The sequence below is a fragment of the Monodelphis domestica genome, chromosome 7 (genome assembly GCF_027887165.1).
Source record: "Monodelphis domestica isolate mMonDom1 chromosome 7, mMonDom1.pri, whole genome shotgun sequence".
NCBI classification, from domain to species: domain Eukaryota; kingdom Metazoa; phylum Chordata; class Mammalia; order Didelphimorphia; family Didelphidae; genus Monodelphis; species Monodelphis domestica.
Window position 1 is genome coordinate 180,779,124 of NC_077233.1, and position 21,805 is coordinate 180,800,928.

The following is a 21,805-nucleotide window of genomic DNA, read 5'->3' on the forward strand; positions in this document are numbered from 1 at the left end:
GCTTGTCAAAAGGCTTCCTTTAATGTTTATGGTCCTTAAAAGGTTTCAAATCTCTAAATTTAAAATAGATCCTGTAATACCAAATGTTTTATGAAAAATTTTTTTGAAATGTTATGTGAGTTGCTGCTAAAATATGTAATTTAGGTATTGTTTGGATGTAAACAAAAGCTCCTTATAAACTGGACTGTGCTATAGATTTTGTTCAATACTCAGTGGTTACCTCAGTTTACCAATTTGTACTATGAACTGAAATTCATAACTGATGAGTACTATGCTAAAGATACACTATTTCAATGATCCTTTAAATCAGAATTCTTTTGGTTACCGATTAGCAATTGAAGTGATACCAATGGAATGTTTGTTTGACTTATGATGGTAAAAGCAAGTCAGAGAAGGTGGAGAAGGTATGTTGGATTTGAATTCAGAAGAAGGAGGGACTTCGATCTAAAGTCCATAAAGCTTGAGTATGCAGGTTTGTGAGGGAAGAATGGAAGTTGTGTTCTGCTTTTTAAGCAGAGGGTTTTGAAGGAAAAGAGAGAGAGAGAGACAGACAGATAGTTAGATAGATAAATAGATAGATAGATAGATAGAGAGAGAGAGAGAGAGAGAGAGAGAGAGAAGGTGAAGCGACCAGATAGATGTTCTGTTCTCGTAATTGGATCTTTAACTTAGGGATAATTTCTAGAATTGATGTAGTTTAGTAAAATCACAAATAATTTTGGAATTTCTCTGAAAATTCTTTAGAAAGATTCCTGACTGATCTTGTCTTAGTTTCTTTAGATGGTCTAAGGTGAGGATTTTATCTAGCCCCAATTTGTATTTACTGTAGATCTAATGAATTCAACATTCCTGTTCAAGTTTTGTGACTAATTTGTGATAAATTAATTATTGACAAAATATGTAAGAATAATTGCTATAATGTAGACCCATAGGCTTTAAGGAATCCTTAGAGAGGTGAAATGGTCAGAAAAGCTTGTTTGAGGGTATGGAAAATTGTTTCTGGACTGCTGATAAGCAGAATTTCTCTGAGCTGTAATGGGTGAGAATTGCCCTTTAAGGAAAAAGAAGGCTTCTGGGATCTAATGGTGACAAAGTACACAAAGGAGAGAGAACGTCCTGGGATGGTTACAGAGGCATATTCTGGGCTCACCTGGGAATGGACCTCTTCTGACCATCTAGGCTGCTAATCCTTGAGTGAAGCAATAATGGCATGAGTCAGTGACAGCCTTGGTACACGAAGCTACTCACTGTGTCCTTTGTGACTTGAGGAAATATTTTCCTTTGGGCCTCTTCCTTCATGACAAATTCCCATAATCAGCACAATGCAAATTGTAAAATTAAAGTTTCCATTTCCCCAAACCACCTATTAGGTTAATAATTGAAAATTATCAAAATGTTAGGGAACATACTTTGAGAAGTAGGTGAAATTTATTAATTGATGGCTTGTATTTGCAGCCTTAATTGAAGTTTGGATCTTGAGCTTGGAAATATAACTCAAAACTTTCTTAATTTCCCCTAGAATCAGGTGTAAAAGAAATTCATCTGTAAAATATTGTTACTCAAGTGTTTATAGATGTTTATAGTTAATGTGTACTTTGCAAAAGGATATTCTTTAACAGAAACATCACATACTAACTCTGTAAACAACTCAGGAATCCAATTTTAGAAGATGATTTCTGAAGATGAAGTCTGTTGGCTAAGATACCCAAATGCAAATGTTTAATATCAATTGCTATTGTATTATTTTTCTCTGTTTCTATCTGGTGTTCTAGTATTTGCCCTAGTCCTGGTTTCTATACTTCTATCTTAGTGACTGACTCTCCCCCTTGTGACCTGTCTGCCAATCAGGGGAAGCAGTTGCTGGACATCCTTCATATCTCCAAGCAGGTTCCCAGCTACCTAGGACCTAGGCATTCACTGAGGACATGTCCCTAAGATCCTGTGCCCACAGCCTTTCCCTACCTGTTATCTTAACCCCTTTTACTTTAGCTCTTAACTACCTGATGCTCTGGACATGGCCTACAGTCAATACCTCTCTCTCCTAGGCAGGGATGTTAGGCAGGGGCAACTCTATGTCCATTCTCAGCTCTGAAGAAGTTACAGAACACTGAGACCATTGCCCCCTTTCCCTTATATAATTGGAGAGGGGGGAGATGACATGGGCATTGTACTCCCAGAAACTCAGGCAAACTATTATGGACAGAGAGATGCACCTCCAGGCTACACCTTGAGTCTATCAGGCTACATCTCTAGATATCTGTTTGTTAAGGAATCTTTATGCCTCCAGGCAGACCCCAGTCAGATGACCACCTCACTCCACCAAATGCCTGAGTGACAAGCACTCTAGGTCACATCCACACCATGACATAGCATCTGTTGTAAAGAGTATAAGATCCCCAAAACTGATGTCCCCTGGGGGACAGCCTTTCCGTCCAAGCTGTCCTCATGGGGAATGGCCTTTCCATTCATGCTGTCCTCCCAAGGAACTGCTCTCCATCTTGCTGTTCAATCTTGCTCTCCTCCTGGCCATTCTCAATATTGCTTTCTAAATTAATAAATTTCTCTTTTTGTTTTTAAGCTAAGTTTTGGAGTGTTGCATTCTTGCAAAAGGTATCCTTACCAAACCCCAGGGGTACACATCTGCACCCCATAACATTTTAGACAGTTTTAAAACTTTCTTATCACATTTTGTTTCCTTTGTCACCACTTTGACATTATCACAATGAAAGCAAAAAGGGATTCACAGTGGATTAGGACCCCATTTTGAAATCTCACAAATACTTGCCTCTTCACCCTCTACTTTGCATTAGAATTATCTGGGAATTTGTCTTACTTTGCCTAATTAACTATCAGCTTCTTGAGAACAGGTCCCCCATATCTAACTCACCATTCTCTTTCTTGCATTGTACTGAATTGCTTATGAAAGCAAGATTTTGGGGTTCCATGAATTTGGATTCTGAAAAGTTGCATCTTTATTTTTACTAATCCTTTATTTGGAAATTAACATTTCCTTCAACTATTAAACATGCTGTTGTGGGGGGCTTGAGGTGAACCCTTTGGGTTTGGAATGAGTACCCTTTGAAAGTGTCACCTTGAAATCTAAAGTCCCCAATTTTGCCATGCTTCCCTTAGAACTCACCCTTAGGGAAGTCCCAGACTCACCCATTTCAGACTGAACAATAGACCTTAAAGTTCTTGATGATTTCAGCTTAGGTGGGGCTAGCAGATCTAATAGAATGTTAATTACCCTCTTAGTCTTAGATGTTTCCCCATTGTATCAGAGATCCTTTCCCAAGAACACCAATACCTGTGCAAGAACCATCCTTTTGGTATCCATTGTAAGTAGATGATTCTCTGGCCTTTGGCTAGTCTCTTTCCCTAGCCTGCTTACTTATAACCTATCAGTGTAGGTTTAATGTCCTGAGTTCCCCAAAGGATATAAAACATCCCCAGTTCTATTGTTCCTTGGAGAATAGTCTAGAGCCTTCATTCCTCCTGGAGATAATGTCCTCTGAGCCCCAGGGTTTTGACTCTATGTCGTTTTTGGTACTTGCTTCTGTGATAGTGGCCAATTACTGGAGCTATCTCTTTCCTAATTAAAGACTTGGTTTTTCTGACTACTTTAGTAGTTCTGTGTTTTTCCAAGTAGACACAAAAATGCAAGACTCCAAAACTTAGTTTAAATATAAAAAGAGAAGTTTATTAATTTGTAATTATGTTGAATTTGGCTGGGAGGGTAGCATCGATGGAAAGCTGCCTCCTCCAAGAGATCAGCTCTGGAGTTTTTATACACTTTACATCAGGTAATATGTAACTTGAGGATACTTTGAACTCAGGCACACATGGGGGGGGGTTGTTTGTCACTTGATTGAGGTCACAGTGGTGTCTTATGTCCTGAAGACATAGGCCGTGACCCTCATAGTTTAGGGGGCAAATAGATGTCTTAGATACAACAGGATGGTTTCAAAGCATAGCCTGGAGGTGTATCTCTGTGTCCTTCTTGAAACCTAAGGAAGAATCCAAGGAGAATAATTCTCTCAAGGGACTTTCCATTGGATGTTGGGGGCCTTATCAGGTATTCTTTGATGTTTTAGGGTTAGTCACAAGAATGCAAGGGAGCAAATTAATTTTCTTGCTTATAATTTGGCCTGAAACACTTCTATAATTTGGGGGTTCAAGGTAAACCTAGAGTCCCACATCAATGCTATTCTGAGATGACTGCCCAAAGGGGCCTCTGATACAAAAAAGGTTAAGAATTCTCCCACTAGCTAGTCTTTAAGGGCCTTCTAGCTTTAAATCTATGACCTTATGATTGAGAATTCTTATAGTTGATTTAAGCTGAGGTCACTGATCTATGTGGGCCAGGCGTCTGGTTATCTTGCTCATTTTTCTTGTCCATAAATGCATACCAACCTGCAAATGCAGTCTGCTAAGGATGCATGGAGGGCAGCCCTGTCTGTCACTATAGGGATCAAAGCACAAAATCTATATAAACAGATGTTGGTGTACCCCATCCTCCTTCGTGCCCCACTCCAAAGCCCCAAGCCCAGGTCCTGGCTAAAGAGCAGCCTCAGCATCTCTATAAAGGCTCCCCTGTACCCCTTTTTTTGGAGTTGGAATGTGAAAGGCTATTGTTTCAGAGATTTATTGGAAAGGAAGTGCCACATTACCAATGAGAAGAAGATTTAACTCCCTTACCTACCCAATTATTTGTATGTAGAGTAACTGAATACAATGGAAAATGCATATTCAGAGGTTCTTGAAACTCTGCCAAGCAATTTAGCAGTCTTTGAGGGAGAGTCTATTTACCTATTATTGGTACCACTCCACCAGGCGCCTGCAATTTCATTTTCCATTTTATCAAATATGCTTTGTTTATCTTCCGTGAATCTCTCTTTCAGCAACTCCAGCTTTGCTTATTCCCACATCTTGCTTTGTTTTCAATACTGTTTCCTCCTTTTATGAGGCTTAACATTCGTCTACATTCTTCCAGGGCCGATAATTTCCTGGCAGAGTGTACAGCTTTATTCCCTATTATATTAACTAACTCAGGCTTTGACAAGTCCAAGCTTGGAAAGGTAACTGAAAGCTGGGTGTCTCTAGAGTTCAGATCGGGGGATACCTTTAGGGGTTCATTTAAATTATTCACAAAAATAAAAAAAAAAGAACAATTCATCTTCCTGAATTAAAATTGTATATGTAAGGTAGTGTCATAACCTACAACTGGGATTTAAAGGGTATAGTAAAGAAAGTACATCTTACCTCCAAATTAGTCTCCCATCAGTCTTTGGTTTCTGACTCTCTCTCTGAATCATACATAGTTTATGCATAAATGTGAATTTATGTTTATGTGTAAGTATATGTTACATAAAGTATTTAAAAAATGAAACCTATTTAATTAGTGTAAGGACTTTCAGATGAGAAATTCCCTCTATGAATATAGACTCTTATCTTCTTTGGTAAGTAATTTTTAGTCTTAGAGAGTTTCCTGGGATACTCTTGAGGGGTTAAGTGACTTGTCCAGGGTTCCACAGCAATCATGTGCTAGAGGCAGGACTCAACACAGGCTTTCCTAAAACAGAAATGAGGGGATCCCATGGGGGAACATTCTAAGTAAAGGAAACTGGTGTTTTCTATAAGAATAGAGGGAAACCCAACATGTCTAGATTCTAGGAAGTAGTGTGAAGAGGAATCATGTGAAATAAGGCAGAAAATGTAAATTGAGGCAGACTGTAGAGGGTTTATAATGCCAGACTTAAGAATTTGAAATTCATTCTTTAGGCAATGGGATACAGCAAGACTAGTGCTGTGTATTTGGAGGATTACTTTGGAAATCATGACCAATATTGGTTGGTTATGGACTGTAGAGCTGATTAGGATACTATTTCAAAAATCTAGCAAGAGGGATGATGGCCAAAAGTAGGATGGTGGTTACAGAAGATGAGAGAAGTGGAAGAAAGAAGGGTAAGGAAAAAGGATAATTATTTATATAGTGGTTGTTCATTTGTGTCCGACTCTGAGGGTTTAGGATTTTTCTTGGCAAAGATATTGGAGTGGTTTGCCATTTCCTTTGCCAGCTCATTTTACAGATGAGGTAAGTCAAGGCAAATAGGGTTAAGTGACTTGCTTAGGGTCACAAAGCTAGTTAAGTGTCTGAGGCCAGATTAGAACTCAGGAAGATGAATATCCCTGATTCCAAGCCCAGTGCTCAATCCAATATGCCATGTAACTGCCAAATCTATATTTATATAATTCTCACTATATCCCAGGCACCGTGTAAAGCACTTTTTACAAATATTATCTCATTTGATTCTTACAACAACTCACGAGAAAGGAGTAGAGGGTTTGAAAAGGATAGATTCTTTAGTCTTCATTCTTTTAGACTATATTATTGCGTTTTTTAGTAGTCCCATGTTAATGTAACCATACATTTAGGGATGTCTCTAAAACACCATCCCATCAGTTATTAATTAGGTTTTCATGAGTTAATTTATTGTATTTTTCTCTTATGCATTACTACTCTGCACTAAAGAGCCAATTTTTACTCTATTTACCCTATTTTACCATATATTACTCAGATAAGTTTTTATGCGACATAGTGGAGGATGGAGAACAAGGAACTTCCAGGAGAATAATAGAACTGGAGGATCTTGAGTAGCCAGGAGATACCAGATTGCAACTATCACCTAGGCAGACAGACTAGTAAAGAAAGTTGAGAGGAGGTAAAAAGAGAGAAGAAGAACAAATATCAACTCCAGAAAAATTGTATGATAGATGAAATTTATTTTGAAATCTCTCAGACTCCTTGCACTAAACTCTCTTCTCATCTCAGTGTTTCTTGTCCCATTGACACAGGCCAGGCATACTCTTAACCCCTGAACATAAAATCTAATCTCGGGACTTTCATTCATATTGAGAATAGTTTATATATCACTCTTTCTCAGAGAATTATCTTTTTCATAGTGACAAAGGGATAAAGATCTAAAAGAACTTTCATGCAGACACCTGAGAGTGATGATAAATAATAATTTTTATTTTGGTTGGAGAGCAGTTAGGGCTTTTTACAGAGCCTTTAAGGAAGCAGTGTGGTATACTGGGGAAAAGCATTGAAACTGAATTCATAGTTTAAATTTCATTTGGACAAGTCACTCAATCTTCATTAGTCTCAATTTTCTCATAAGTAAGATAAAGGGGTTGGAGTAGATGATGTTTAAGATCCCTTTTAATTCTGTATCTATGTTATTGTTCAGTCATGTCTGACTCTTCATAACCTTATTTGGGGTTTTCTTGGCAAAGATACTTGAATGGTTTACCATTTCCTTCTCCAGCTCATTTTATAAATGAGGAAACTGAGGCAAATAGGGCTAAATGGATTGTTCAAGGTCATACAACTATTAAGTTGCTGAGGCAGCATCTGGTTCAGGAGTTCCTGACTCTAGCCCTGGCACTGTGCTACCTAGCTGCTTCTCTAGATCCATGATCCTATACTAAATTGTATTCTAGAAGTTGGACTCTAGGAGAAGTCATCTTCTATTGAAGATGTGAGAGGACACTCTACTAACATTATAGCTTTGTCCTGCCTGGGTCTTCCATTTTTCTTTCTGGTTTCCTTTCTCCTGTATCCTCTCTCCAACTGGTGAACCAAACAGTTCATTTTATATTTACCCAAATTTATGCTGATTACCTCAAGCATAGGGGAGATAGCCTCCTTTCTATTTATTAAGTTAAAATAGAGGCTAGAGTCAGAGTTGTCTTTATTATGCCTCCTCAAAATTATTTTCCTACTCCTTTCCATGTAGAAATAACTCCTTTGGGTTTTCCTAAGCCCACTCAACTTTCCTACGCTTATCTGCTTCCTAGTGCTCATTTTTTGTTTCATGCCTGTATACTTTTGGATAATGGCAATATTTGGCCTTTCCTGCCTCAAAAATAGATGAAAAAATTTTAACTTTAGTGGTTTTTTTGAAGATTTAGATCAGGGCCTAGGAGTATTTTTTTTTTCAGCATCTATGGTCAACAGTTTTTATTTAATAATGTTTCATTGTAAATTTATAATTAAATATCAAGATTAAACTTTCTATGCACCTATATGCTTTTAGATAATTGACTTAAAGGTCATAATGACCTTTAAGTTAATCCCTATAAATTTTCATAAGCATTTATTTTTTGATTATTTTTTGATGCCATTACTCTTAAGGTTGCATATGTCTTGTTACTTTTTTATTGTCTATTTCATTATTTAATGAAGATCTTTTCAGATTTCTTTCTAGTCATCATATTTTTCAATCTTAATCACATTGTAGTATTTCATTAATGAATGCACCAGACTTTTTTTTTTCTTAACCATCCTCCTATTGTTAGACATTCAGATTTGAACTTTAAGTTTTTTGGTTGCCTGGTTAGTTTTTGACACTTAGAAATAGTGTTCCTATAAATATTTTTGAACAGGTATCACATGATGTTGGCCCTGAACAAGGAACACTGAGAGAAGCTATTAGCTTTGTCACTGCTTCCATTCTTTTCCTCCCTTTTCTAGACTTATCAAAGCTTCATGGTAAACAAATTGGGGGTGAGAGATATAAAAGGAATTGGAAAAGCAAATGGAAAAGGATGTGAGTGTGTCTCCTCAGATTAAAAAAAAAGGATGAGTGGGAGGTGCTGGTCTTGTGGGAGGCGCACTGTATAATGCTGTGGAAGGAATAGAGTATATGAGATTCATTTGCTCTAACTTAGCTAGGAGTAAGGACTGAGGATTTTCTGTTGAGGGCTAAAACATTGAAGTTTTCCAGCTTCCTGAGAAGTTCTTTTGTTTGTGAGCACTCGTGCTGGTAAGTTGAGTTAACAAAGGTAAAAATCTGAATAAGAGCGTGTTCTTCTAAATGTTTGGACAGACATCATTTCTTTGTCAATCTGAAAAAATGCAGAACTTGCCAAAGCAGTTATACTAGACATGTCTTTAATTAGGACGAGAGACAATGCTCTTATGGCCACCACACAGAGCCATTGCTCTGGGACTCTGGGAACAGTCTCCAAGAAAGACATCAATAATGGGAATTTCCATAGAAATAAAGAACTTGGATATATATATATATATATAAACTAGTTTATATATTATGCATAATATATAAATAACATTATATCTATTATATATATCCTAGGAAATTTAGACAAGGAGGAACAACTGACTAGTCACATATAGGCTTGAAAAAGAGGATATAGCCAGATACGTAATATAATAAGAGAAACTAAGAAGACAAAAAGGATACTTAAGATTTGATTCTAGTGAGCAAGACATGCTTTATTGTTCAGTCTGGGACAAGGGAGGTGGTTTCTCCAAGACAAGTTATCTTGGGTAAATTTGGGGTTTCATTAAACAAAGTTGTTCCCTTTCAGATGTAAGCATTGCCATAAGATGAAAGGCAGTGAATATTGCTTATGTAGATTGGTGTTTTTCATGGGTTTTAAAAAAGATCAAACTAATTCAAGTATTTGTCTTATTCTAAATGAAAAAAAAAAGCAGGGGGTTGTAGCAACCTTGAAGAAAAGCAGCAGGAACTTCTATTAGAATCTGATAGCATTTATAGAAGTAGAGAGAATGGTATCAGGGAGGCAATCTTTCAAGCCTCAAAGGGAAAGGATGTGGCAAGGAGAAGCAAAATTTTTCTTAGATCATGCCAGTAAACAAGTTGGATTTAGGCAGGAGAAGTCTTCAAACAGCAGGCACTGATGTCTAAACTCTCTCTCACCTTAAAAGGTGAGTTTTTCCAGGGATTTGCTCAGAGAAGAGACCACATATCCTTCTTAGTGGCACATATGTCTTCACTCAATTGTCTCTGGAGGTGACACTGGTTCTGTTGCTTGATTTTCCCTCCTGCTTTTTACTTTGCTATTCTGTCCAAATTTATTTTGACTGGTAGAGTAGGACTAAATGACTTGAGTCACATATTGCCCTCCTCTCGGTGGAATATATGTGTGGATTTTTTGTTCAAACAACATGCATATCTTTGTACTTTGTTGCATACTTAACATGAGTTTTTCAAACATTTCTACAAGTTTGTAATTCCAATAGCTATGAATAAGTCTATCTATATCTCCACAGAATGGCCAACATCAAGTTTCAATGGTTTTAATTACATTTACCAAATTGATGAATACAAAGTAGTTCTTTAAATTTGTTTTACTTTGCATATCTTTGATTATTGGTGAAGTTTTTCTATTGATTATTAGCATCTTTGTTTCTTCTTCATTTGAAAACTTTTCTTCTTGGAAAGCAATTTCTTGCTGCAAAAATCACAAAATTCAAATATGAGCAGCAACAACAAGTTGAGTAGCCAAAAGCAAAAAAGTATATGGACTTCAGGAGCTAAAAATTAACTATTAAACCACATTCTCCCCATGGCTCCACAGCTTGATATTAATATGCATTTGTGATATACAATGTGAGTCAAATCAATATCCAAGCAGAGAAACAAATTAGGAATAAGCAGTTCCAAGCCTAGCCAAGCGTGTAAAGCTCTCCGATGAAGTGGAAATGAAAGATTTCCTTAGTCTTCTGTATATGTCCCAAAGAGTATCTAAATGCTCCCCAAGGTTAACTCTAAAATAAAAACCTAAAGCAATTGTGATATTGGGAGAATTTCCATTAGATAACATTAATAGGGTTTTTAAAAAGTACTTCTTGGTTCCTATTAGATTCATGCTGGGAAAATAATGAAAAATCCTGTAAAAATGCATCTCAAAATTAATGGAAAATAATATTGGAGAGAAAAAGTTTCCCAGGAAAGAAATGTTCAAATCCCTTCTATTGTAAGAGCCCATCATGTTTGTATGATTTCCATAATTTGGGTAATTAAAATGACTGGTGTTGATAGTAAAATGGAGAGTTAACACAATCAGTAGTCTAATGCCTTCTTTATTCAAGGAGCTTAGTCAAATAGTTCAACATGAAATAAAAGTATAGGTAAACACACATGGAAGGAAGGAAGGAAGAAAGGAAAGAAGGAAGGATAAAAAGGGGGGAAAAGAAAGGAAAGAAACAAAGAAATATGTATTTATTACGGGTATACTACATTTCAAACTCTGTGGTAAATGCTTTATAAATATTATTTCATAACAATTACAAGAGGTTATTATTATATCCAATTTGTAGTTGAGAAAAATGAAGCAGATAAAGGTTAAGTGACTTGCCAAGAGTCATATAGCTATTAAATGTGTGAGATCACATTCCAACACAGATTTTTCTGACTCTAGGCCCATATGAATGTATATGGAATATATGAATTCACATATTACTTGCTGCAGTAGGTATAGAACAGTGGCTGTCAAATAGAAATGGGATCATTAAACCTCATAGAAAGAAGTGGTTGGCTGTGGATATGAGTCTAGTGGAGTAATGAAGGAGAGAGGCCTGGTCACAAGGATCTTTGCCTTATCTGGGAGTTTCTTTTGTTGATAGTTGCTCTTCCCTTTTTGAAAGTGTGGAAACAGAGAATTTGCTGGATGTTATTAGTTTCTTCATAAAGCTTTGACTTTTGAAGACTTTTTACTCCTGACTCTTTCTTTCTTTCTTTCTTTCTTTCTTTCTTTCTTTCTTTCTTTCTTTCTTTCTCGCTTTCTCGCTTTCTCGCTTTCTCGCTTTCTCGCTTTCTCGCTTTCTCGCTTTCTCGCTTTCTCGCTTTCTCGCTTTCTCGCTTTCTCGCTTTCTCGCTTTCTCGCTTTCTCGCTTTCTCGCTTTCTCGCTTTCTCGCTTTCTCGCTTTCTCGCTTTCTCGCTTTCTCGCTTTCTCGCTTTCTCGCTTTCTCGCTTTCTCGCTTTCTCGCTTTCTCGCTTTCTCGCTTTCTCGCTTTCTCGCTTTCTCGCTTTCTCGCTTTCTCGCTTTCTCGCTTTCTCGCTTTCTCGCTTTCTCGCTTTCTCGCTTTCTCGCTTTCTCGCTTTCTCGCTTTCTCGCTTTCTCGCTTTCTCGCTTTCTCGCTTTCTCGCTTTCTCGCTTTCTCGCTTTCTCGCTTCCTCGCTTCCTCGCTTCCTCGCTTCCTCGCTTCCTCGCTTCCTCGCTTCCTCGCTTCCTCGCTTCCTCGCTTCCTCGCTTCCTCGCTTCCTCGCTCCCTCGCTCCCTCGCTCCCTCGCTCCCTCCCTCCCTCCCTCCCTCCCTCCCTCCCTCCCTCCCTTCCTTCCTCCCTCCCTCCCTCCCTCCCTTCCTTCCTTCCTTCCTTCCTTCCTTCCTTCCTTCCTTCCTTCCTTCCTTCCTTCCTTCCTTCCTTCCTTCCTTCCTTCCTTCCTTCCTTCCTTCCTTCCTTCCTTCCTTCCTTCCTTCCTTCCTTCCTTCCTTCCTTCCTTCCTTCCTTCCTTCCTTCCTTCCTTCCTTCCTTCCCTCTTAACAATTTTCTTTCAGAAGCCTTAGAAGGCGCAAAATGTTTGGGTGGCATAGGGCTTGAAATAAATTCAAACTTTTATGAAAACTTCACAAAAACATAACACTGCAGAGCAACACTATCTGCAGTGATCAGATATTGGGATGTTGCTGGAGAGCAAAGAGACAGAGGTTACAATCACTGAGCCAATCAGTGCCGGATACAGAACACAGTGCTGTGGTTGGTTGCCTTTCATTCCATTAGCCAATAGTATGCCATCATCTGCAAAATCCCGCCATATAGTGAAAACTCCCAGATATAGAATTAGTTATATTTTTAAAAAATCCATGATACAGTGAAGCCATGACAAGTGACTGTACCTCCTATGTGTCTGGTACTGTACTAAGCACTAGAACAAAAAAAAAGGAAAAAAATAGTTCCTGCCTTCAAGGAGTCACAGTCTAGTAGAGATCAATAAATAGCTAGGTACCTACTAGAAGCCTACAGAGTAGAAAGAAGGTAATCTGAGAAGGGATAGAACTAGCAACTCAGGCTATCACAATAGGTGTCCTGTAGAAGGTGGGATTTGAATTTTGCTTTAGAGGAAGCCAGGAAAACTAATAAACAGAGGCGAGGAGGAAAACATTACAGGTTTGGGGGATAGGCAAAGCAAACACATAGAAAGAAAAGACCACAAGTAGGTCACTTTTTATAGATTATATAATATGTATGGAGGAGTTAAGTATAAAAAGCCTGGAAATTTCTGGAGTGGTACCGATTTTTGTGGAGAGAAGATTACTTACATGATCCCCAAGCTTCAAGGACCTAGAGTCATAACATGGGGGAAACAAAAGACTTGGACCTTACCTTCTACCATTACTTTATGTTATGCTCCCATTACAGATCTGTTTCTCTAATAGCTCCAAGTACTTTTCCTTGTGAGGAAAGCTCAAGACCTCAATGTAGTGTTCAATAATGCTGGCTATATATAGTCTTGTGGACCACATCTCTGATGTGGAATGATTTGGATGAATCCCTGAAATAATCCAATAAAAAGATTAAAATGTAGGGACACTGAGGTTTTTTTTGAAGGACAGTATATGTGACAAAAGCTTGCAACCTTGTTGCTGAAAGATATGCATAATGATTACAGGAATTTGGGTTAGAGGGATAGAGGATACTAAACTAACCTCTTTAGCCTATCTTTTGTTCTGTCTTAATTTAAAATGGTATCTACGTCAGAGAGCACCTTGAGAGTATGAAGGAATTTCAACTTGGAAAGGTTTTGATGACTGTGAAATACTTTAGAAGGAAAAAAGTCTTAAGCTGGGAGCATTCTGCTTGGCTTTATTAGCCATGTATGGCATCTGTGAATAAGGCATGTTTATCATTAGCCTGACCTTATCAGGGAAATGTTCTAACTGCTATAATACAGGAGAGTGGTCTCTAAAGTGAAGGTTATGTAACTCTGGGGTGTGGGAAAGGGAAATAACTGTTATTAGGGGTCCAGTATGACCCAAGGGATATTCAATCAACCAGTTGGACTATTCAAAGATGGTACCCTACTCTTACCATGATAGACAATTGGAGACGTTACTGAGTGAAATTATCCTGCCTCCTTCACCTGTTATTAATCAATATTAATCATCTTTTCTCATTTCCCTATTATTATCAAAAATACCACTATTCTTCCAGTTGCCCAGGCTCACAGTTTTGATATTATCTTCGATTCCTCATTCTTCCTCAGCCCACATTGCCAAATTTTTAAAAATTCCTTCTTCTACAGCATCTTTCACATTCATAGCTTTCTCTTCACACATATAACTCTCAATCTCCTTGAGGTCCTCATCACCTCTTGCCTAGATTATTTCAATACCTTCCTAATTGGCCTTCCAGCCTCAAGTCTGTCTGTCTTCATGCCAATCCATACTCCATATTGCTTCCAAATTGGTAATCTTAAAATGCAGATCTAACTGTTTTATCTCTACTCAATTAACTCCAATGATCTCTTCATGAATTGAAACTTAATATCATTTAATCTATGCCTCATTTTTTTAAAATGTCTACTTTTAATATGTCTTATAATGTAAGTATAAGTATCCCTTCCACATCTCAGGGGTTAGGGATCTAGTACTCCTGTGATCTGGAAAATCTGCGTAAAAGTTTTTGACCTTTCCTTTGTACCAGAGAAGTTTGAATTTTTTCTTTTTCTCTTATGAGGTGTTTACCATAAAGGAAATTGTGTATATTTATGGCATTAAGAGATAAAATATGTTGATATTATAGAACACTATACATATATTTTATATACTTCTGAGTTTCTAAGCTTTTTCTGTATTGTTTGCTGGCCTTTGTGTGTCATCTGTGGGTTCTGCAACCCTCCCCCCCAAATTCTCATTTAATTTCTTATGCCAACCTGTGAAATATTAAAACTACAATATATAGAAACCACGACAGTCACAATGTGAACTAGATGCCTGTAATAACATAGTTGCATATGATAAATAAATGAATAATCAATGGGATAAATAATCAAACTTGAAAACTACTGCCCTAGCAGACTGAAGTTGAGATTATATGGTTAGCCTTGAAGAAATGAGTGCAGAATATTGTAGCAGGGTGTAATAACCAGGAGCACGCAAATGTGTCCCATATTTTCCACCTCTGGGGTAGATCACATCAAGATCATCACCAGAAGTCATCAAAGATCCTTGGAGACCAACATTATTAGTTATCCCTTCCAATGGAAGAGTAGTAAACCAATAGGTGGGGAGGGCATTTCAAAGGAAAAGACATGGAAAAACTCTGAATAAATTTATGGATGTAAAATGGATAAAATGTTTCAGGGACAATGAGTAGAGATCAACCTTGCTTGGGTAGCCATTTTATGTAGTAAGTTAAATTAGATATGTGTGGTAGGATCCTAGACTTTTCTCCCCTCTCCCCTCATCCCAACTCTCCATATAGGTTAGTCTTTTTCTTTTTAGTTTTTTTTTTCCCTTGAAAATCCTGCATCACCATAGAGAGCTATGATTCAGAGGTTCAAAAGTAAGATTCTTTGCTTTGAAATTCAAAATTGTCTTGATAAGCAAGTGTTAAAACTTCACAAGGAGACTTAAATGTTCAGAATGTTGACATCATTTCTTCATCCCTTAACTACAACGCAACTGCAAGGATCTAGAAGGGCTCTAGATGTTTTGATGGTGAATTCCCATAAGATAATTGCTCAGCTGAATCCATGGAAGGGGTTCTCACTGCCTATCCTTATTAAATATCACCTCCTGTTTTGGCTAAGTAAATCTTGTTTTGTTAATTGATGAATTATGTATGAGTATCTTGTTTGTTCCAGTATTGGACCTAAATTACCAGAGGACTACCTTATCATACCCAGCCCAGAGCAATTTATTATAAGTTGTAGCCAATTGAGGGCTCTGAATATCTCTGGCTTAGCAATTTGATCTTGAATTTCTAGGCAATAGAAAGCCTTGGAAAGATTTTGAGTAGGGCTATCTTGTGATAAAATGTATCCTTTTCTGAAAGATCTTCCTCTCTTGAAATTACTTAATATAATTTTGTAAATATTTGTATTTATCTACTTGTATTTGTATTTATTCTGCCCCTCGGTAGTATATAAGAAAAATATTTTGAGGGCAAGCATTGTTTAATTTTTGTCTATTACAGTGTCTTGTACAGAGGAGATGCTTAATGAATAGATGTTGAATTGAATTGTGCTGAATTAACTTCTGGTCTATTTTGCAAGAATTAGGTTGGATTAGATGGAAGGTAAGGAGATTAACATAATGATATTTTGAGTTCCTTTTTAATCTTAGAATTTAATCATAGTCTTTCTTTTTTGTCTTTGGAATTCTTCAATTTTATACCTCATTTTCTTCAATGTCATTCTTGGAATCTAGCAACAATCCACATAATTCTGGAAACTTTTCCCTTTTCCCTCATCTCTAACCTTCCGATAAAAGAAATCTTGAAAATACCAGCTCAGAGCTTGAGTTTGTTAATGAACCAGTTAATTACAGGAATATTAATTCAACACTTCAGAAAATTGCCAAAATCATTGAGGTGGGAGGTAGCAAATAGTCTTTTTCACTTGGGGATCTCAAAGAACTTTTAAGTCACAAAATTATTAAGTATGAGAAAATCCCGGCAGAGAAGAAATTGGGTGTTAATTAAGTTTTTCATGTTCTTGACATTTTTCATTGTTTTGAGGTCAAGTTCATCTCTTTGTAATCAGCTGATAAAATACATGTGTGTACAACAAAGTGGAAAATCTAGGAATATTATCAAATAACCATGTAGATTGTAATTAAGGTTGAGTGATTAAGTACTAATTAATTAAACTGTCAGATTTTAATCAAGGAATTGATTGTTTTTGTATATAGCCTTGATGGTTTTGCATCTTTCTAAAGATTCTGAAACCTTCCTTATAAAGAACAAATTAAAGTACCAAGCTATAAATAACTAATTGGAATTTCTCATAAACTAGGTTTGAGGCAATATTATTTTATGTCTACCAGAAATCCAAAATAAGCATATTTCACTCAACTTCTCCATTATTTAAAAGAGTCCGAAATGATTCCCTGCCCTAGCAAATAAAAGGTGCAAACCTAGGGCAAGTCACATTACCTCCTTAGAGATCATTTTCCTAATTTTTAAAATGAGGCAGCTGGGTAGAATCTCTAAGGTCCATATTTTTTAGCTCTAAGTTTCTATGGTTCTTTGACTTTGCAACTCTAGGCTAAATAATTTTGGTAGTGATGATTACATCATAGTATCTTCATGGTAGCAGTTTTCTCCTTTTCTTTTTTTCTTTGTCAATACTGTGTATTGGCTCCAAGGCAGAAGAGTGGTAAGGGTTAGGCAATGGGGGTCAAGTGACTTGCCCAGGGTCACACAGCTGGGAAGTCTGAGTTCAGATTTGAACCTAAGACCTCCCATCTCTAGGCCTGGCTCTCAATCCACTGAGCTACCCAGCTCCCCCCCCCCTTTTCTTCTTATGTGTTTAGAATCTTTAACCTCTTGATTAAGAATTGAAGTTAGTCTCAATCAAGATGAAACAATGAAGAAAGGTAGAGCTGGGTTGGAGTTGGGCCAAACATCAAAGAAATCAAGGAGGAAGAGAAACTCTTTTATCTCACTATTACTTAATTTGATCAAGGACCTTCTTGGAACTATCATGATTCCAGAAGGAGACAGTTATTGACAATGAACTCCCAAACCTTGTCTGTCAGTAGAACTGTAGATAAATTACATATGAACAGTCCTTCAGCTGCTTTCAAAAATTATGGTAGATGCTTGGAGAAATGATAACTGTTTTCAATATTTGAAGGGTTGTCAAGAGGAAAAGAGTCAACTTGTTCTTTGTGTTTACAGAGGAAGTAGAAATAATTAATTTAATCTTCAACTGCCTTTGTGAATCCTCCTACCAAAACAAAACAAAGCAAAAACAAAGAACTGTCATATCCCTCAAAACATACACACAGGAAAGATAACCCAAGAAAATATGAGCAAGAAGGAGGAAGATGAGGTGTGTGTGTGTGTGTGTGTGTGTGTGTGTGTGTGTGTGTGTGATTCAGGTAAAACTTTACAAAAGAGGTGGGATCTAATCTGGAACATGAAAGAAAGATAGGACTCAAATAGATAGGGAAAGTATTTTTTAGGTCCAGGTAGAAGGAGATAGTGTGAACAAAGGTATGGATATAGGAAGTCTGTTCCAGGGATAATGAGTAGTCTGTTCTAGCTTAGATAAATGTTTTGTGTAGAAAATAAGACCAGATATGCTTGGTAGAAATACTCTTCTGCCCTTTTTCTTCCTTCAAATCTCTTAATAATAATAGATAACATTTATTTAATGCTTACTATGTGCCAGGTTGTGATTGTACTTTTAAATATCTCATTTGATCTCACAGCAATACTGGGAAGTAGTTGCTACTGTTATCCACATTTTCCAGATAAGGAAACTGGGGTAAGTTTCCTGTCTGGGGCTACATACATAGCTAGCATCTGAGGCTGAATTTGAACTCAGGTCTTCTTGACTTCAGACCTGGACCTCAGCTGCTACAGTCTGGCACTGAAGGTAAGTATGCCATCAAAGCTCGGGTTTCCTAGGAGGTACATGTAGCAAATACATTGGAAATGACACAGAATGAGGCTAGGTAGACAATGAAGAAGTGATGGTTCATGGAGAAGAGAATGGAAGCCAGAGAGGTCTTTCTTCATGCTGGCATCTGGCCTTCATTTTTTTCTCCACTGTTTTATTAGCAATGAATAAGCAATGAGGATGAGGAACAATTGGAGTCATAGATTGCCAAGCTGATGAATACACTGGGGGGGAAATCAGTCATAGGGGAGGATTAGAGGTCACAGTCATTGAAAGAATGAGGAAAAATGGTCACAGGAAGCATTAATGCCCTAATCCTTGAGTTTCCCCTACCAATGGTACCTTGAACTTTGGGATTAGTAATTGAGGAAAACCAAATGAGGGTTTTAGGACACAAGTGGAATAAAAATTGAGGATGCTCTTTAGCTTTCAGTAGGCTCAGTAAGAACATGAATGGTATCCTAAATACTTAGGTTTGGGTATGACAAAATAATATGCTTATAAGTTGTAAGTCTTGGTGGAGCTTCAACTGTGTGGTCTTGTGGTAGTTGCTTAATATACTTGATTTAAATCCTTTTGTTTCTGTGCTTATGAATAAACTACAGAATGCAGCCAAACCACAAAACAAGAGTTTTGTGGTCAACTTTATACATACTTATAATTACTTACTTGTGTGTGTGTGTGTATATATATATATATATATATATATATATATATATATATATATATATATTGTATCCAACCCCTCTCCAAGTAGAGTGTAAGCTCCATGGTGGCAGGATTTGTTTTATCTTTATATCTCCAGTGCCTGCCACAGGATCAGACTACTTGTTTCACCCTTCACAAGTCACTTCATCTCACAATGTCTCAGTTTCCTTCTCTCTAAATAAGGAGTCTCCACTGGAAGATTTTAAAGATTCCATCTAGCTCTAATTCAATGATCTTACTCCACATCAGAAGGACACCCAAAAGACAATCAGACTGTGCATATCCTTTGAAGGCCAAATGATTGTAAACTCTTTGAGAGTAGGAATGTTGTAGATTGTAGATTATCTTCTACTGTACCTGGTACAATGTCTTGTACTTAATAAATGAATATCCTAAATTTTTGATGAATGACTGAATTAAATGAGAACATGTATGTGAAAATGCTTTGAGAAAGTTCTAGATACTTTGGACATGTGTAGCACCATTATTGCTGCCTATATTACTGACATCATTAGAGCACAGATGAGGACAGCCACTGATGTATTCAAATAGTGAGACCCTTGTCCTACCTTGTTGATTCTGGCTTCAGGCTCTTTAACTTTGATGGCTCCATCATTGCAGGAAATGCAAACCTGCCAAGTGGAAGCACAGAGGAGCTTGCTGTGTTTGGATGATCATTTCCTGCTGATAAACACCTCCAGTAAATCTTCACTGACCTTGTCTGCACTGGTTGACTAATTTGCTTTGCAGGCAGGATATGAAATGAATGCTGATTTCATGCCAGAAGAGGGTGGCCCCTTATCTTTGGAGATTAATTAGACATCTTACATCATCTTAGTAGCATCAAAAATTCAACTCTCTTATGGAAAATCATACTACAGTGATTCAATTAATCATTGAACATTTGTTCAGTGTCTCCTTTGTGCCTAGCACTGTTGTGGGACCATAAAGAATTGTAAGGCATCATGATTTTCAGCCTAGCTGTAAGAGGGCAAGATTAACCATGGGAAAACAACAAAAATAACCACTGAGTAATATACTCTTGGTTTTATCAAATTTACAGATGTCAGAAAACTGGAGGGAATTCATTCATCCTTTCAACAAAGAAAAAGTTATTAAATACTAGTTATATTCAAGCCACTGTCCCTTAGGACATGAAGACAAAATGAAATATATTTACTTCCCTGTAGCTTACATATTAAGCATACAACGAGATTTGAGAGGAGTAAGAATACTGACATTGAGGGGCATCTGGAAAGTATTCCTGCAATAGGGGAAATTGCTTGATGAAGGAAGGTAAGGAGTTTAGGAGACAGAGGTGAGAGAAGACGGTATTTTAAAGGTGGAATGTAAAAACTGTGTGTAGGCAGAAAAGTGGGAAAATGAATATCAGATTTGAAGAATAGCAAGTAAGTCATTTTGATTAGAACAAAAAATGAAGAAGAGTCATATCAAATTAAGCGTGGAAATGTCCAGGTGTGGTGGTACATTTCTTTAATGCTTGCTGTGTGAGAAGAGGTCTCTGGGAGATTTCTTGAATTCTGGAATTGTAAGCTGTAGTGGGTTAAGATGATTGGGTGTCTTCATTAAGGTCAGCATTAATATGATGAACCAGGGAATGGGGGTCATCAGATTATTTAAAGAAGGACTAACAACCCCAGGTGAGAAAACAACAGATCAAAGTATGCATGAATAGTTCCTGCATTTTAAAATTTGAAGAGATAAATAGAGTCAGTATTAAGAAAAAAAAGTTTGAGAACAGGAAAATGATAAATATTGGAAGAAATGTGAGAAAATAGGTACACTAATAAACTGTTAGAATTGCGACTTGGTCCAGCCTTCTGGAGAACAATTTGAAAGTAAACCCAAAAGGCTGTAAAATTGTGCCTTCCCTTTAACCAGTAAAACTGCTACAAGGTCTATATCCCAAAGAAATAAAAAGAAATGGAAAAGGACCTCCATAGGTACAAAAATATTTATAGCAGTTAAAAAATTTATTTATTTGTTTAGAATATTTTCCCATGGTTATATGATTCATGAATTTTCCCACCACTCTTCCCTCCCGAAGCTGACCTATTTCGATGTTATTCATATTTGCAGTAGAGTGATCTTTGAATTCCAAAACCCCAATCATATCCCCATTGAACTACTAGATCAAGCATATGTTTTTCTTCTGTGTTTCTGTTCCCACAGTTCTTTCTCTGTAAGTGGATACCATTCTTTCTCATGAGTTCCTCTGAATTGTCCTGGATCATTGCATTGCTGCTAGTAGAGAAGTCCATTACATTTGATTATACCACAGTGTATCAGCCTCTGTGTACAATGTTCTCCTGGTTCTGCTGCTTTCACTCTGCATCAATTCCTGGAAGTTGGTCCAGTTCCCATGGAATTCCTCCAGTTCATTATTCCTTACAATACAATAGTATTCCATCACCATCAGGTGCCACAATTTGTTCAGTTATTCCCCAATCGAGGGACACCCCCTCATTTTCTAATTTTTTGTCACTACCAAGTGTATAGTTATAAATATTTTTGTACAAGTCTTTTTCCTTATTATCTCTTTGGGTTACAAACCTAGCAGTTGTTTGACTGGATCAAAGGGCAGGCATTCTTTTAAAGCCCTTTGGGTATAGTT

At 37.2% G+C, this 21,805-nt stretch overlaps 1 pseudogene; it reads right to left on the bottom strand.

Annotated features, from left to right (window-relative positions):
* The window catches only part of LOC100619411 (polyadenylate-binding protein-interacting protein 1-like), a 94,779-nt pseudogene that overhangs the window by 49,138 nt on the left and 23,836 nt on the right, over nucleotides 1-21,805 (bottom strand).